This window comes from Cetorhinus maximus, chromosome 15 (assembly GCF_964194155.1).
Source record: "Cetorhinus maximus chromosome 15, sCetMax3.hap1.1, whole genome shotgun sequence".
Classification (NCBI taxonomy): domain Eukaryota; kingdom Metazoa; phylum Chordata; class Chondrichthyes; order Lamniformes; family Cetorhinidae; genus Cetorhinus; species Cetorhinus maximus.
The window spans coordinates 29,599,339-29,617,996 of record NC_135893.1 but is presented as its reverse complement, the minus strand read 5'-3'; the positions used below and the strand labels follow the sequence as shown (position 1 = coordinate 29,617,996).

Below are 18,658 nucleotides of genomic sequence, written 5' to 3'. Positions count from 1 at the left end.
TTCCACAACTTAATAAAAATTCACGTGAAAAATTCTATTCAATTTGTCTTTAATTCTGCAGGACAATTGGCACTTGGCCCTAATGCTGAGCAATTTCTTTTTAATTGTGGAGCTGAGGTGAAGAGCCTTGGCCTGTAAAGCAGTGAAGCCGTCATAATTTCTAAAGTTCTTTTTTTAATTAAAGCCTTTTTTACTGGATTCTCAATTATGTTCATTCACATGTTAATGAAGCTATCAACCTGCTAGCCCCCATGTTATGCCCTCTCAAACTGAATTTTAACCCCAGTGTCTTCAATGGAAGAAGGTTATTGTTATAATTATAGGGTCGGTCCTTGATGTTTTCTTGGGTACAGCAGAGCTAGTCACTTCCAGAAGCGGTCGGAGCCTCTTACGATTATGGCTCTGTCTGTGCTACTCACTATTTAACTGTACAATAACATAACCCAGGGGTATAGTATCCTTGTGATCAGAATCTGTTATTCATGTATTTTGCATGCATTTTCACGTGTTTCTTCAAATTTATCAAAGGTGGACACTTGTCTGAGCTGCTCTATTTCTAATCCCTGAATATACCGAGCAACAATTATGATCAGACTTGCTTAGATGAATTTGTAGTTGGGTCATACCATGAAATAGTGAACACACCACGCTTCCCCATATCAGCAGATCAAATGACTTGACTTAAACAAAAGGACTCTTATAAAAGACATAATCGGGTAACATTTGCCTGATCAGGTTAATTATTTATTTATTGCTTACAACCTATGGGGAAACAATATCAAAGCTTAACATATTAGCATTTTGGCTGCTTGATTGCCTCAGTGCCTTTTTCTTTAAAACAGCAGTTCCCAAACTGTGGGTCATGATCTCAAATGGGATCACAGAGACAGCAGATGGGGTTGTGAGCTCCCCCTCCTCCGAGACTGCACCCCACACCAAGGTCCAGGGAGTGTCCAGCACTGCTTTTGCTCTGTTCATCTCTCAGTCTATCTCTTTGAGTTGGTGAGGAGAGTCCTGCCCAGTGCCAACACTATGAACAAGAAGTTTGACGTGTGTGTCATTGTTTTCCCCCTTCTCCACTTCATTCTTCTCCCATTGAATCTTTCTAATGGATCTGATCTTTTTTCCTTCTTCTCAAGACCATTTAAACTTGTGGGGGATTAACTAACTTGGCAGTTGCTGTTCCTTGGCTCTTTTGGAACCTGGTGCGCTCTAAGCAATAGGGAGGTGGACTAACAAACCATTGATCTGAAAAAATTAACCAGAACCTGAAGAAGCGTCAGTTCGTATATTGGTGAGTATGTGGGAGGTGAAGGAGGGTGCGGGGGTGGGGGTGGAGGAGTACCCTTCCTAATTATTACATGATTACATGTATTGGATATGCTGTCTGTGCTTAAAGTTGATAAGGACCAGGTGAGATGCATCCAAGGATGCTAAGGGAAGTGAGAGTGGAAATTGTTGAGGCACTGGTCAAAATTTTCCAGTTTCCTTAGACTCAGGGGTGGTGCCGGGGGACTGGAGAATTGCAAACATTATACCCCTGTACAAAAAATACAAGCCAGTCAGTTTAACCTTAATGGTGGGAAGCTTCTCGATATGATAATGTAGGTCAAAATTAATAGTCACCTGGGCAAATGTGGGTTAATTAAGGAAAGCCAGCAGAGATTTGTTGAGGGAAAAATGTGTTTAACTAGCTTTCTGGAGTTGTTTGATGAGAAAGGGTTAATGAGGGTAATGTTGATGTGGAGTACATGGACTTACAAAAGACATTTTTGTGAGAAAAGCTGAGCTCACGGAATAAAGGGACAATATCAACATGGATACAATATTGGCTGATTGACAGGAAACAGAAAGTAGTTTATTTTTAATCATTTATGGAATGCGGGCATTGCTGGCTAGGCCAGCACTTATTGCCCATCCCTAATTGCCCTTGAGAAAGTGGTGGTGAGCTGCCTTCTTGCACTGCTGCAATCCCTGTGGTGTAGGTACACCCACAGTGCTGTTAGGGAGGGAGTTCCAGGATTTTGACCCAACAACGGTAAAGGTATTTCAAAGTCAGAATGGTGAGTGGCTCGGAGGGGAACTTCCAGGTGGTGGTGTTCCCATGTATCCGCTGCTCTTGTCCTTATAGATGGTAAAGGTTGTGGGTTTGGAAGGTGCTGCTTAAGGAGCCTTGATGAGTTTCTGCAGTGCATCTTGTAGATGGTACACACTGCTGCTACTGTGTGTCGGTGGCAGAGGGAGTGAATGTTTGTGGAAGGGGTGCCAATCAAGCAGGCTGCATTGTCCTGGTTGGTGTAAAGCTTCTTGAGTGTTGTTGGAACTGCACTCATCCAGGCAAGGGGAGAGTATTCCATCACACTCCTGACTTGTGCCTTATAGGTGGTGGACAGGCTTTGGGGAGCACGCAGATGAGTTACTCGTCTCAGGATTCCTAGCCTCTGACCTGCTCTTGTAGCCACAGTATTTATATGGCTAGTCCAGTTCAGCTTCTGGTCAATGGTAACATCCAGGATGTTGATGTTGGGGGATTCATGATGGTAATGCCATTGAATATCAAGGGGCGAAGGTTAGATTCTCTCTTGTTGGAGATGGTCATTGCCTGGCACTTGTGTGACATGAATGTAACTTGCCACTTGTCAGCCCAAGCCTGGATATTGTCTAGGTCTTGCTGCATTTGGACATGGAGTGCTTCAGTGTCTGAAGAGTCACAAATGGTGCTAAACATTGTGCAATCATCAGCGAACATTCCCACTTCTGACCTTATGATGGAAGGGATGTCATTGATGAAGCAACTGAAGATGGTTGGGCCTAGGACACTACCCTGGGGAACTCCTGCAGTGACGTCCTGGAACTGAGATGATTGATCTCAAACAACCACAACCATCTTCCTTTGTGCTAGGTATGACTCCAACCAGCGGAGAGTTTTCCCCTTGATTCCCAATTGACTCCAGTTTTGCTAGGGCTCCTTAATGCCACACTCGGTCAAATGCTGCCTTGATGTCAAAGCCAGTCACTCTCACCTTACCTTTGGAGTTCAGCTCTTTTCTCCAATTTTGAACCAAGGCTGTAATAAGGTCAGAAGCTAAGTGACCCTGGCAGAGCCCAAACTGAGCGTTAGTGAGCAGGTGATTGCTCAGCAAGAGCCACTTGAAAGCACTGTTGATGACCCTTTCTGTTACTTTACTGATGATGAAGAGTAGACTGATGTGGCTGTCATTGGCTGGGTTGGATTTGTCTGCTTTTTGTGTACAGGACATACCTGGGCAACTTTCCACATTGCCAGGTGCAAGCTGCTGCACCTACCTGCTTCCTGCTACCAGCTGGCTGATGCGCATGTGCTGTTGTGTGTGTGTGTGTGTGTCTTTGTGTGTGTGTGTCTCTGTGGATGTGGAGTGGTGTACCTCACTGAGTCTCTGTCACTAAGGAATATGGAGACAAAAACAACAACAAAAATAGCTGGAAAAACTCAGCAGGCCTGACAGCATCTGTGGAGAGGAAGACAGAGTTAATGTTTCAAGTCCGTATGACTTCATCAGAACAGAATACGGAGGAATATGGAGAGTTTGGTTGAAACCTACATGATTTCATAAAATAATAGCATTTTTACAAAGTACTTTAAAAACACAGATTTTTGTATATATACGACTTATAGGTATGTTGTGGCTATCCATCTGACTATCCAAAAAACAGAATTGTTCAAAGACCGGGCATTTTTTTCTTGGGCGCCGCTTCTAGAACAGAGTAAGCATGTGAATGAAGAAGCCATCCTTGGGCTGATCCCAGACGACAGACTCAGCAAGAGTTCTGTGCACACACAGCACCCGAGTCCATTGCAGCGCTTTAATATCTGCCTCTCCTCACCCCCGGCACTCCTGTTCTCCAGGCACAAAGCTGTTTGTTCCACTGGCTGGAACATTCTGATTGTAACATTCTCGAGCGCTTTCAGATCAGAGGATCAGAAATCAGCTGCAGTCCTAGCAAATGCTCTTTTCCTGCAAAAATCACTCCCCTATAAGATTAATAGATTTTTAAAAAAATATTGTGCAATCAAACTTTTAAATGTTCAAGGTTTCTGCCAATAATAGTTATGAGGACTGGCAGCACACAAGCATTCCATGTCCTGTAATCTACAACCTAGTTATTTTTGAGACATTAATCATCAGTGCAGAATGTGCCTCTGTGAAGGAGTTGGTTCCAAAATCCAGGAAAATCCAAAATCCGGCATGGTCTTGATCCTGAGGGTACCGGATTTGGGGCACTGTACCTGTATTATATATTGACCTATAATATGAAAACTTTAATAATTATGTACTGACTGTTACTATGCTGCTTTATTTGCTGTTTTGTTTTTGTTGGTGTCACGTCAGTATTCAATTGTTAAAATTGGGTCACATTGAAAAATAGTTTGGGAAGCACTGCTTTAAGCTACTTATCAGTTAGAAAAACGGTCAAAAATGGACTGCAATATGAAAGTAACAGCTCATCTTTAAGTATTTTGCTTAACTAAAAACCACAAGAGGTTAAAATCATTATGGAATTTGGGACTGAATAGGGAATTATAGAAAAGTAGCCCGATGAGATCAATGGTTGGATGACTTGACAGGGAGGAGGGGACTCGCATATCTATATCAAAGGGTCATTCCCTATTGGCTCAGCCTTACCTTCCTAGACTGCATAAAGAAGCTGCTGAACATTTTAAGATCGAATTGCCAGACATTGGTAGAGATGAACAGAATGCTTAAACGGTCCTGGTTTCATTTCAGTACAGGAAATGAATTCATGTTAAAAACTAGGTTCACTAGTTCATAGCTGCATTTGAATTTTCATTGAGGAGAATCAGGAGCTGGTAGCAAGTGCAGTAATTTTTGAATTCCAGATTATAGGGCTTGAGGATTTCATTTTTTACTTGCAACACCACCAAAAAAACCCCACGTAGAACTGTGTTCAGGGAAAACCAGTGTTGACAGCAATTGAGAAATGCTGAATAAATCCTGTTAGGGGATTAGGGTTGCCGTTCGATTTGTTGTTAACATCAACCTAGCAAAAAGGCTTTTCAAGGACAATTTCAGCAATACAGAACCTCCCAGCACACTGAAGTTTGAGAGGGAGCCCGTTGCAAGTTGTTTTCCACTTGGTGTTCCATGCACTTTACGCAATGACCCACTTGGTTGGTCATAAGCTAAAGTCCTCCGGCCTCCACAGGTTTGGTGCTTAAGGTTTACTTTGGGGCCTTGCGTGTCCAATAGAAATGCTGCTCCTAGAGCTGGAAGGTGGCATTGTCCCTGATTGCTGGCTGGTCAAGGCTGCCCCTGTTCTGCATGCCAACAATGTAAAAAATTAAGGCCAGATTTTTGCTCCTGGGCTGGGTGCACAGAGCTGGGAGAATTCCAGGCTCTGTGAACCCAACCTGTAATAATGGCTGCCCCCAGTTGGGATTTTCATCCTGGGGGCGGTGGGCTGGATTGGAAGTCGGGCCCGCCGCCCCGGAACGAGTGCAGAGGCTGCTGGGTGTGAAGCCGGGCTGGGCAAAAGGCTTGCCTCTGTCCTCTGGCACTTGGATGAATTAAATTTAGAAGATGATTAAAACAAAAAGCAGCCCTCCAGCCCTCACCCCCCATACACTCCCCATTCCCTATCCATGCCAACCTATGCCACCTCATCCCCCCACCCACCCCCATGGCCCCTCATACCCAACGGGGTTAGACAGAGTCAACATGGATCTATGAAAGGGAAATCATGTTTGACAAACCGACTGGAGTTCTTTGAGGACATAGCTAGCTGAATAGATAAGGGAGAACCAGTGGATGTGGTGTATTTAAATTTACAGAAAGCTTTTGATTAGGTCCTATATAAGAGGCTTTTGTGGAAAATTAAAGCACATGGGGTTGGTGGTAATATATTGGCATGGATTGAGAATTGGTTGTCAGACAGGAGACAGAGAGTAGGAATAAATGGGTCTTTTTCAGTGTGACAGACAGTAACTAGTGGGGATCAGTGCTTGGGCCCCAGCTATTCACAATATATATCAATCATTTGGATGAGGGAACCAAATGTAATATTTCCAAGTTTGCTGAAGACATGAAATTTGGTGGAAATGTGAGCGATGAGGAGGGTGTTAAGAGGCTTCAAGGCGATTTAAACAGTTTGAGTGGGCAAATACATGGCAGATGCAGCATAAAGTGGATAAGTGTGAAGCTATCCACTTTGGTAGGAAACACAGAATGGCAGAGTCTTAGTTAAATGGTGATATATTGGGAAATGTTGATGTACAAGGGGACCTGGGTGTCCATGTACACCAATTACTGAAAGCAAGCATGCAGGTGCAGCACGCAGTTAAGAAGGCAAATGGTATGTTGTCCTCTATTGCGAGAGGACTTGAGTACCGGAGCAAGGATGCCTTACTGCAGCTGTACAGGGCCTTGGTGAGACCACACCTGGAGTATTGTGTACAGTTTTGATCTCCTTACCCATGAAAAGATATACTTGCCATAGGGGGAGTGTGGCGAAGGTTCACCAGGCTGATTCCTGGGATGGCATGATTGTCGTATGAGGAGAGACTGGGCCGACTAAGCCTGTATTCACTGGAGTTTAGAAGGATGAGAAGAGATCTCATTGAAACGTATAAAATTCTGACATGGATGGACAGACTGGATGCAAGGATGATATTTCCTCTGGCTTGGGCGGGGGGGGGTGGATGGCGTGTCAAGAACAAGTGGTCACAGTCTCAGAATACAGGGTAGACCATTTAGGATTGGGATGAGGAGAAATTTCTTCACTCAGAGGGTGGTGAACCTATGGAATTCTCTACCACAGAGGACTGTGGAGGCCAAGTCACTGAATATATTTAAGAAGGAAACAAATAGATTTCTGGACACTAAAGGCATCAAAGTGTATGGGGAGAGTGCAGGTGTACGGTGTTGAGATGGAGGATCTGCCACGATCATACTGAATGGTGGAGCAGGCTCGCAGGGCCGAATGACCTACACCTGCTCCTATTTTCTATGTTTCTATGCCAACCCAAGCCCCACTACCCACCCCACATGGCCCCTCATACCCCCACGCCCCCCAAATCCTCATGGCCCTTTATAGCCCCTATGTCAACTTAGTGTCAACTCATGCCAACCCATGCCCTCCACTCACCACCCATTTTCCTTGCCCCCTCCATGCCAACTCCTTCAATGCTGCCTTCTTGATGGTAATAATCTGATTGAGGAGGAGGAGAAGGACCCAGTGCCGCCTAGCGCAGCTTTGAGAGGAGGCCTGGCCAAAGATTCATGGCCCATGGGGAGCACCAGCAAGAACCACAGGATGAGGAGGTTGGACACATCCCACTGAAACAATTCATGCGACTGAGGGTCCACCGAAGAAGATTTTCCTATCTGGAGATGAGCAAAAGACAATGCCGTGCATGTCTGCGCTTGTCATGAGATGTGGTGGATCGTATCTGCCACATTCTGTGGGAGGGTCTAACGCTGCATGGACATCCCCTGCCAGTGTCCCTGAAGGCCACCGCTCAATATATTTGCCAGCAGGTCATTCCAGGGATCCACAGGGGACCTATGCAGCATCTCATAGTCCTCAGCACATAAATGTATCAAGGAGGTGACAGATGCCCAAACAGTAAGGCTCATCATTATGTGAATTTCACACTTGATGAAGCTAGCCAGGCTGCTAGATTTCTGGCATTTGCAGCTATCTCAGCCTTCCCTAGAATACAGGGTGCAATCGATTGCACACATGTGGCATTGAGAGCTCGATGGGTCCAGCCCATGATGTTCATTAACAGGAGAGGGTTCCATTCTCTGAACATTCAATGGGTTTGTGATCATCAGAAGCACATCATGTACATTTGTGCCAGGTACCCTGGGAGTTCCCATGACTCATACATCCTGATTCACTCTCAGGCGCCACACATATTCAAAGGACTGCTTGGGGATAAGAGGTACCCACTCAAAGGATGTTTCATGACACCTGTGTGTCACCCTCAGAGTGCCTCAGAGGAGAGGTACAAGCAGCACATAGCTCCACACAATCCATCATCGAGCAGACCATTGGCATCTGAAGATGCGCTTCTGATGTTTGGACCACTCAAGTGGGGCTCTGCGATACTCTCCACAGAGGGTGTCCTGCATCATTGTGGTGTGTTGCATCCTTCATAACCTGGTGTTTCAAAGGGGAGATCCCTTGCCAGAGGGAGACATGGAGGAGACTGAGAGCTCTTTGGATGATGAAGAGCGGGAAGGGCAAGAAACTGAAGAGGGAGATGAGTGTCAGTGTCTATGTGACGATGTTATCGAAGAAGCAAGACGTGGAAGACGTGTCCATGACACACTGATAGCCACAAGGTGAGGAGTAAGGTGCAGGCAATGGGAGATGCCCACATTCCCCCTGTCCCTTAATACCATTCCAGTGCACTGAAAGGCCTTTACAACCAGTAACATCAAGAGCAAGTTCAGCATTCAGACTTGCACTTTCAACCCTCATGATTCACCAGGCCCTAATCTTTGGAAAGGTCAGCGGCAAATCCTATATCCTTGCGCTCTGGGAAGTGAAACTGTGAAAATGCTGCATCAAAGAACTTGATGCAGTCGTCGCCACCTTATTGAGAAATTTTAGCAGACCCCTGAGGTGTATGCATGGTTGGAGAGAACATCATGGCTGCTGGTTTTGTCCTTTGGCACCACCAATGAAGACAGTCATCTCATTTTGAGCAGCAATGAGAACTAAACCTCCAAGGCTATTGAGCAGGCCTAACTCCATGTTGTCCTGTAAGGAGTACTAACGCTTTTTGCGGACACTTCCAATAAAGAATTCCCTGATGCATTTCCTTGGCAAGGAATGCAAGGTTTGAGTAACTATCATGAGCCCACTAGACATCATATGAATGTGAAGCTCACACAGGGAGGTGATCACTGAGTGGGAGCATGGCTCACCCTTGCAATAAGAGGGTACATAGATGCATATGCATGATGCAGTCAAATAACGGGACCATTCTCATGAACAGCAAACGTATTTACAAAGGTGCAAGATATAAACAGTGATTGAATGCCCATGACTCAGAAGTGATGTCAAAGTTTCTTAATTTTACACTTTACAGTTATGGACCAATGTGTTAAATTATACTTCACATGGGGATGGATTGCTAAAATTGGCACCCCTTACAATGTACCCCGTTGCTTTGAAGTTACTGCTACAACTAATCTGTCACGGCAGGAAGTATTCTGGTAGTCAGTATATAATCCGATAATGCCACCACATGTGGTATACACAGTTACACAACACAGCAAATCTCAGTGCCTTGACTAACAATTGCAGTCAGTTTATTAATCTCAATTCCAAATCAAAATATTATGATGGATTTTTAAGACATGCATGCACATATTTGCAAACAGCTCGTTTTGAAGTTACCACTTATGTGCCCACCTGCTGAATTGTGAATGTTAAGAGATATGTCTCCTCACATAGGGTGATGTGGAACAGTCTGCAGCTAAAAATGTCGACTCTGTGCAGTACTCCTCAATGGGACAGAGAATACCTCATTTCTCTCCTTCAGTTGCTTGTAAGTGTTTTCTGCTGCATGCAAAATTTAAGTACAAAGGGAAATATTTACAAATTAAGGGCAACAAATGACAAAAAGGAATGTAGGAGAAACTTTAAACTCTCTTACTAAAGGCGTGATGAGTATGAGAGCCAAATTACTGGCATGGGTGGTGGAATCAGAAACCCTTCTTAATTTCAGGAAGAAACTAGACAGGTTCTAGTTAACCACTTGGAATTTATCATTGGTATAGTGAGGATAAATAAGCTAAGTGGACCAAAGGCCTTCTCCTTCCTGAAACTGTTACAATGGATCTTGCAAAGTCGATCAATGGGTCTTATTTGTAGGCATTAAGGACTCCACACTTAACCCTTTGCCATCTATTTGACTCTCTTGTTCCCAATATCTCCTCTGATCTCAGATGAAGAGCCCCCTTTTCTGTCATCACTGAAGTTACTGCCAAAGGATCATCATATCAAGAAATTTCTTTCTGCTTAACAATTGTTATATTGGTGTAAAACAGAGTATGCCCAGGATTTGTAAACTGCTCCTATATCTAGGAAGAGCACCTTCCTCTCATTCCTAGATAAGGTAGAAGAAAAAGCTTGACAATTTGATATGTACTCCATTTCCATTCTGGCCTGCAATCTCTTACACTGGGTCAGAATCTTTCCTTTCTCTACAGTACTGCCGTGGTCATTACTTCCTTGAACTTTCTTCTCTTATTCCTCCCTGCTAAAAATATTTCATTGTCCATAAAGTGCTTTGAGATGCCCGGCAGTCGTGAAAGGTGCTGTAAATATGAAGTCTTTCTTTCTCTGGCCTCAAAACTGAGGAGTTCTTCCCCTCATTCAGACTTCCCTTCCACCTATAGCCAATAGGCTTTGAAAACCACAAATTGTTGCCTCTTAAACACTATCACTTGATTTATTTTATCTTCTCTCTTTTCCTTCTCAATCATGGTGGCACCATACATGAATCCTGGTTTCTCACACGTTATATGTATCTGCAATTGTCACTTCACTCTCTTTTATTTTTCTTTCTGTTTTCCCTCTCTCTTTCCATCTGTACAACTGTCACTGTAAATGCTTTCTGTCATGAATAAAGATGCAGGGCACATATAGTTCAAATGTATTGCTGAAAATAACTCACCTTCACCAGTACAACCTGTACTTAGTACGTTCCTGCAGCTCATACACTTGCTTCTGACCTTTGATGATTAGACCATGCTGGTTTCAAAACCTGAAATGAATCAATACATGACATCTAGTGTCAGATACAAAACATGGAATGGACTAATTTATGGCATCAACTATCGGATACCAAGCATCGAATGGATCAATATAAGACATTAGTGCAGACCTTTCAGTCAGTGGCAATACTGGGCACATTGCTGCTACCCCTGAAGGTTTCTGCATCCTGATGGAACTGTTCATTTTCAGCCAGGACATCCGATCCCAGCTGAAGCAGAAATTGACCAGCACAGCCTCCAGGATAAGGCCAGCAGGCACAAGAGAGTCAAAGGAGGAAGAGGACACACCCTCTTTTTATGGCACTAGCTCCCATATTCAAGTAAGTTTATTAAGGTCTCAAGTCCTTTAAAGAATGAGTGCGGGTTAGTGAGTGGGTGGGTGGGTGAGTGGGCTGTCGTGTGGAGCGGTGGTCTGGTGGGGCGGTGGTCAGGTTGGTCAGGTCATGTCGGGAGGGATAATTGGGGTGGTTGGTTGTGGTGCTCAGTTCAGTTATGTTCGCTAATCTCTGAGTTGGACCAGGTATTAACCAGTGTAATATTTCCAGGATAGGTATCCAGGTAAGTCCTGCGTATCTGGCCCAAGTCTCTGACCTTGAGCTCAGTGTTGGAGACTTTTGTGGAGTGTCCCGGCAGCGGAATCAACCCATTGGAAGTTTAAATTTCCCGGGCAATTTGGGTGCATATGTGTGTGTCAGGACTTCTGCAAAGTCCCGACATGCAACACAGACTTAAATCCAGATTGATCTGCTGTGGACATGGGAAGATTTGGACTGATCAAGGCTATGAAATTCGTCTGTCTTTTTAACTTTTATCTTTGGACTCAATTTCTTATTTCTAATCTGGTGTGTATGTGTGTTGCAAATTTATTATTTTTTCTCATGGTTGGTAACTAATAAACTCATTATTTCTTTGACTCAAGACAGCCTGGAGAGGGTTAAATAAAGAAAGGGAGCCAGCTCATCCCTCCTCACCCGGGAGCCTAACAATTTGGGGTACCTTGTCTGTGCTCATAACAAATTGGGGGAACCTCACCTGAGGACAGGTCGCAACACACCCCAGCATGAGCTTCCACTGCAGCACTAAGATGTTGGGTGGCTGGAATGGAAGCTGAGACGAAAACCACCGGACAATGCATCACAGATGGGCCAGCAAGTGCTGCCATGGAGTTGGTCATTACTATCACACTGAAAAGAATAACCTGTAAGCTCTGCATGATTTCCCCTGCCCCAATGGAGCCGGACTCCTCCATGCTCCTTGACAATGACAGGTGGCTCTCTGACAATCCTGCCAATGCACTATGTATGCTGCCCGAGCAAAGTCCTCATGTGAGTCCACTGCAGCAGAGCTTGACCTCACCCTCTGGTGAGCTGGCACATAAGCTGTCATCTCCCACTGGCCTGGCTCCAGCCCACTCATGTTTAGTGTCACACCATGTGCAGATCCAGACTCTATACCACCCTCCAAGGTATGCATGGTGGCAGTACCTGAGCAGTTGTGAGCGTCTGCCCAAGTGACAGTTCTTCTCAGAGATCTGATGCTGCTCTCGCTCTTTATAGTGAGACTGCACTGGCTGCTGAGATGGCAGATCTTGGGTGCCTTAAAGCAAAAATGCAGAAAAGGAGGATTGGGATGAGGGAAGGGGGTTGGAGTGGAGCAAGAAGTCCATGGTCACATCAGCTTGCACTTCATGCCTTACAGCAGGATTTCATTGAAATGTGATTTGCGAAGAAGAATAAGGCAGGAACATACCATTATCTTCTTGGTACCCTGGACATAACGCCTCAGTCACAGTCGACCCCCTGATGCGGAGTAGCGGCTCCTCCATAGGGGTTCAGGAATGCAGACGTGCCTGTCCCCCACCAGTTCTCTGCAAGCTCCTCTTGTTATGGGTCATCTTGTCCTCCAAGAAAGAGGGAAGAGTATCAGTGATTGTATTGCAATGTGTCTGGGTAATGTGCCTGCTATAGCAGAATAGAATGTGGAAGCTGCAAGATGTGAGTGTGAGGCTGGGAGCATTGCTAAGTGTGTGAGATTGTGGTGGAGCATCTGAATGTGAAGCATGAGTCCTGATTGCTGATGGATCAGTGATGAGAGTGTGGTGCTTTGAGTAGCTTGAGAGGCTGGTGTGGTGGATAGGAGGCATCCTGTTAAGGTGCATTCACTGACCTTGAGCATCCGTGTGAGGTCATTGAACATTTTCTGGCATTACAGCAGGTCCCTGGGGCCATACTCTGGGAATCAATTGCCCTTTCAACCTGCTTCCATTCCCTTCTCAGATTTTGCCTGGAGGGCCCCCTGGCCCTCTGTGGAAACATGACATCTCTCCCTGTTTCAACCTCCATCACAAAGGCCTTCAGTGCCGTATCTAACATTTTAGGATCCCTCTCTTTGGCCTGTTACTCCATTTGAGGCCCCATTATTTCACCAAAGCCTTCCCAAGCCTATTCCAACAGTTCTTGTAGCCTGAATGCAATTTTCTTGTTCTTAAGAAGTGCAGGCAAGCTGTGCCTCAAGCTAGCTATGCACATATCCCGACCCTTGCTGAGCATGCAGCCATTCAGCAGCACATTCCACACTGGGATGCATGCTAAAATTTTGTTGATGAGGAGGCAGCACAAATTTTGCACGCTACTGGCCTCAACAGGACTAGGTGCGAGATAATTGTGCATCGCGATCCTACATCTGACGGGATTGAATTCATCCCTCCCCCAAGAAGCAAATTTAGTGTCAGCTGTGGCTTAGCTGGTAGAAAGCTCATCTTTGAGTAATGAAGTTTGGGGTTCAAGTCCCACTCCAGGGCTTAGGCACAAAAATCAAGTCTGACATTGCAGTGCAGTACTGAGGGAGTACGGCATTGTCAGAGGTGCCATCTTTCAGATGCGACATTATGAACCGAGGCACCATCTGTCAGCTCAGGTAGAAGTACAAGGTCCCATGGCACTATTTTAAAGAAGAGAAGGGGGAGTTATCTCTGGTGTCTTAGCCAATATTTATTCCTCAATTAACATCACAAAATAGATGATCTGATCATCATCACATTGCTGTTTGTGAGAGTTTGCTGTGTGCACATTGGGTGCCTTTTTTTTATTATTTCATGGGCTGTGGGCATCATTGGCTAGGCCAGCATTTATTGCCCATCCCTAATTCCCCTTGAGAAGGTGATGGTAAGCTGTCTTCTTGAACCGCTGCAGTCCATGTGTTGTAGGAACGCCCACAGTGCTGTTAGGGAGGGAGTTCCAGGCTTTTGACCCAGGGACAGGAGTGGCGACGTGACCTTGCTCCTTGTTTTGACGTCCATCACAAAGGCCTCCGTTCAGTGGAAACTTCTGGAAACAATAGTTCGGAAAAAAATTAATAGTCACTTACATAGGTGCGGGATAATAAAGGAAAGCCAGCATGGAGGCAGTAAGGGAAAATCATGTTTAACTAACTTGCTGGAGTTTTTTGAGCAGGTAACAGAGAAGGTTGATAAGGGCAATGCTATTTATGTGGTGTACATGGATTTTCAAAAGGCATTTGATACAGTGCCACACAACAGACTTGTGAGCAAAATTCTAGCTCATAGAATAAAAGAGAAAGTAGGCACTTGGAAAAGAAATTGGTTGAGCAACAGGAAACACAGGGTAGTGATAAATAGTTGTTTTTCAGATTGGATGAAGGTCTGTAGTGTGCTCCCCAGGGGTCAGTGTTGGGACCCTTGCTCTCCCTGATATATTTTGATGACCTAGACTGTGGTGTGCAGGGCATGATTTCAAAATTTGCGGATGACATGAAGATTGGAAGCATTGTCAACTGTGATGAGGACAGTCTTGAACTTCAAAAGATCATAGACATGTTGGTGGATTGGGCAGACAAATGGCGGATGGAGTTCAACGTAGAGAAGTATGAGGTGATTCATTTTGGCAGGAAGAATGTGGAGAGACAATATAAAATAAAGGGAGAAACTCTAAAGGAGGTACAGGAACAAAGGGACCTCGGTGTATATGTACATAAGTCTTTGAAGGTAGCACGGCATGTTGAGAGAGCAGTTAATAAAGCATATGGTATCCTAGGTTTTATTAATAGGGGCATTGAGTACAAGAGGAAGGAGGAAATGTTAAACTTGTATAAGGCACTAGTTAGGCCTGGAGTACTGCGTCCGGTTCTGAGTGCCATACTTGAGGAAGGATGTGAAGGCATTAGAAGGATTACAGAGGAAATTCACAAGAATAATTCCAGGGATAAACAACTGTAGCTATCAGCATAGATTGGAGAGGTTGGGTCTGTTTTCCTTGGAGAAAAGAAGGCTGAGAGAAGACTTGATAGAGGTATTCAAGATCCTGAGGGTATGGACACTATAAGTAGTGAGAAACTGTTCCCACTCAAGAGCATCAAGAACTAGGGGGCACAGGTTCAAAATAATGGGCAAAAGGAGCAGAAGTGATGTGAGGAAAACTTTTTTCACCCAGATGGTGGTTGGAGTCTGGAACTAAGTTCCTGAGATGGTGGTGAGGCAGGTTCAATTGAGGTAGTCAAAAGGCAATTGGATTGCTATCGGAAAAGAATGAATGTGCAACATTACAGGGATAAGACAGGGGAGTGGGACTAGGTGTAATGCTCTTTCAGAGAGCCAGTGCAGACTCGATGTGCTGAATGGCCTCCTTCTGCACTGTAAAGATTCTGTGATATAGTTCCAAATCAGGATGGTGTACAACTTGGAGGGGAACTTGCAGTGTTGATGTTGCCATGCATCTGCTACCCTTGTCCTTCCAGGTGTTAGAGTTTGCGGGTTTGGAAGGTGCTGTCAAAGGAACCTTGGTGAGTTGCTGCAGTGCATCGTGTATGTGGTACACACTGCTGCTACTGTACGCAGTGCTCAAGGGAGTGAATGTTTAACATGGTGGATGGGGTGCCAATCAAGCAGCTACATTGTTCTGGATGGTGTTGAGTTTCTTGAGTGTTGTTGGAGCTGCACTCATCCAGGCAAGTGAAGACTATGCCATCACACTCCTGACTTGTGCCTTGTAGATGGTGGACAGGCTTTGGGGAGTCAGGAGGTGAGTTACTCTCTGCAGAATTCCCAGCCTCTGACCTGGGGTGGAATTTTACACCTGTGGGATTTTACAGTTCTGCTGAAGTCAGGGAACTTTTGAACGACTCACCTGGTATTGTACAGCTCCGCCCCCACCACGACAGGGCCATAAAATTCCACCCCTGCTCTTGTAGCCACGGTATTTATATGGCTGATGCAGTTCAGTCTCAGGTCAACTGTATCCCTGAAGATCTTGATAGTGGGGGATTCAGCAGTGGTAATGCCATTGAGTGTCAAGGGTAGTACCAATGTTATTTGCCACTTATCAGTCCCTGAATATTGTTCAGATCTTGCTGCATATGGAAAAAGACTGCTTAGTATCTGAGGAGTCAAGAATAGTGCTGAACATTGTGCAATCATCTGTGAACATCCCCACTTCTGACCTTATGATGGAGGAAAGGTCATTGATGGAGCAGCTGAAGATGGTTGGGTTTAGGACATTACCCTGAGGAACTCCTGCAGTGATGCCCTGGGGCTGAGATTATTGACCTCCAACAACCATAATCATCTCCCTTTGTCCTAGGTATGACTCCAACCAGTGGAGAGTTTTTCCCCTGATTCCCATTGACTCCAGTTTTACTAAGGCTTCTAGATGCCACACTCAGTCACTGCCTTGATGTTAAGGGCAGTCACTCTTACCTCAACTCTGGAGTTCAGCTCTTTTGTCCCTATTTGGATCCAGGGTTGTAATGAGTTCAGAAGCTGAATGGCTCTGGCGGAACCCAGAGCGTCACTGAGCAGGTTATTGCTAAGCAAGTGCCGCTTGATGACACTGATGGTGACCCCTTCCATCACTTTACTGATGATGGCAAGTAGACTGATGGGGCGGTAATTGGCCGGGTTGGATTTGTCCTGCTTTTTGTGTACAGGATATGCCTGGGCAATTTTCCACATTGCCAAGTAGATGCCGGTGTTGTAGCTGTACTGGAACAGCTTGGTTAGGGGCGCGGCAAGTTCTGGAGCACAAGTCTTCAGTACTATTGCTGGGATATTGTCAGGGCCCATAGCCTTTGCAGTATCTAGTGCCTTCAGCCATTTCTTGATATCACATGGAGTAAATCGAATTGGCTGAAGACTGGCAACTGTGATGCTGGGGACCAGCGGAGGAGGTCGAGATGGATCATCCACTTGGCACTTCTGGCTGAAAATTGTTGCAAGTGCTTCAGCCTTATCTTTTGCACTGATGTTCTGGGCTCCTCCATCATTGAGGTTGGGGATATTTGTGAGGCCTCCTCCTCCAGTGAGTTGTTAAATTGTTCATCACCATTCAAGACTGGATGTGGCAGGACCGCAGAGCTTAGATCTGATTGTGGGATCTCTCAGCACTGTTTATCACATGCTGCCTCTGCTGTTTGGCACGCAAGTAGTCCTGTGTTGCAGCTTCACCAGGTTGACACCTCATTTTTTGGTATGCCCAGTGCTGCTCCTGACATGCATTCCTGAGCTCTTCTTTGAACTAGGGTTGATGCCCTGACTTGGTGATAATGGTAGAGTGGGGGATATGCTGGGCCATGAGGTTATAGATTCTGGTTGAGTATAATTCTGTTGCTGCAGATGGCCCACAGCGCCTCATGGATGTCCAATTTTGAGTTGCTAGATCTGTTCAAGATCTATCCAATTTGTCACGGTGGTTGTGCCACACAACATGATGGAGGGTATCCTCAATGTGAAGTCAGGACTTTGTCTCCATAAGGACTGTGCAGCGATCAATCCTACCAATACTATCCTGGACAAATGCACCTGTAACAGGTAGGTTGATGAGGACGAGGTCAAATAGTTTTTTCCGTCTTGTTGGTTCCATCATCACCTGTCGAAGGCCCAGTCTAACTGCTATGGCCTTTAGGACTCGGCCAGGTCAGACAGTGCTGGTGTTGCTGAGCCACTCTTGGTGGTGAACATTGAAGTCCCCACCAAGAGTACATTTTGTGCCTTTGCCACCCTCAGTGCTTCCTCCAAGTGGTGTTCAACATGGAGGAGCACTGATTCACCAGCTGAGGGGGTTGGTAGATTGAAACTAGCAGGTGGTTTCCTCGCCCATATTTGACCTGATGCCAAGATACTTCATGGGATATAGAGTCAATATTGAGGATTCCCAGGGCAACTCATCCCTCCTGACTTTATACCACTGCGCCACCACCTCTGCTGGGCCTGTCGTACATGTTTCCTACATTACAATAGTGACTACACTTCAAAACTATTTGATTGGCTGCAAAGGTGGTCATGAAAAGTGCTATATATTTTCATGATCTTTCTTTCTTTTAAGTACCAAAGACTAAACCCAGAATGGATCAATGCATTACTTCAGCCAGGAGTACCACTTGCCTTCAGAGCAAGTTGCTAGGTCACCTGCACATGGCAGCATCATGGGTTTGTATCAATGGATTTTCTGGATCTTCACCTCACATTGGAAAATGTTCAGACCAAGAAACAGAAACTTTTAAATCATGTGAACACACAATTGCATCTTTGCTTCCAGCATTCCTTAAATTCAGGACACAAGGAGCCCCAGCATACTGTGGAAGCATTGGAATACAATTAAAGTATTAAATATAAAGATATTAAATATGAAATATTAAATAGAAAGATAAATAAGTGGAAAGCATAGGAGATGATTTCTGACTGTGTCAGCATATGTCAGTTGTATTAGAGATTCCCCATGCAGGAATGTTTAAAAACTTGGGTATATGAAAGGAGAATAATATTTATTGTTGAGTCTCAATCTTATTTTTGAGGAGAAGTCGCCTGTTTTAATAGAACAATCCCACAGTTTCTGGTTCCTTGTACTGAACTATAC

At 45.0% G+C, this 18,658-nt stretch overlaps 2 long non-coding RNA genes across 2 annotated transcripts in view; one reads left to right on the top strand and one right to left on the bottom strand.

Annotated features, from left to right (window-relative positions):
* The window catches only part of LOC144691199 (uncharacterized), a 108,217-nt gene extending 97,454 nt beyond the window's left edge, over positions 1-10,763 (bottom strand). The window contains exons 1-2 of the long non-coding RNA XR_013579055.1: positions 10,694-10,763; positions 9,427-9,576 (exon numbers count right to left, since the gene is read on the bottom strand). This is a non-coding gene — a long non-coding RNA (uncharacterized LOC144691199). The remainder of the gene's footprint in view (positions 1-9,426; positions 9,577-10,693) is intronic.
* LOC144691200 (uncharacterized) overlaps positions 1-18,658 on the top strand; it is a 38,054-nt gene that overhangs the window by 9,977 nt on the left and 9,419 nt on the right. The gene's annotated exons all lie outside the window — the stretch shown is intronic.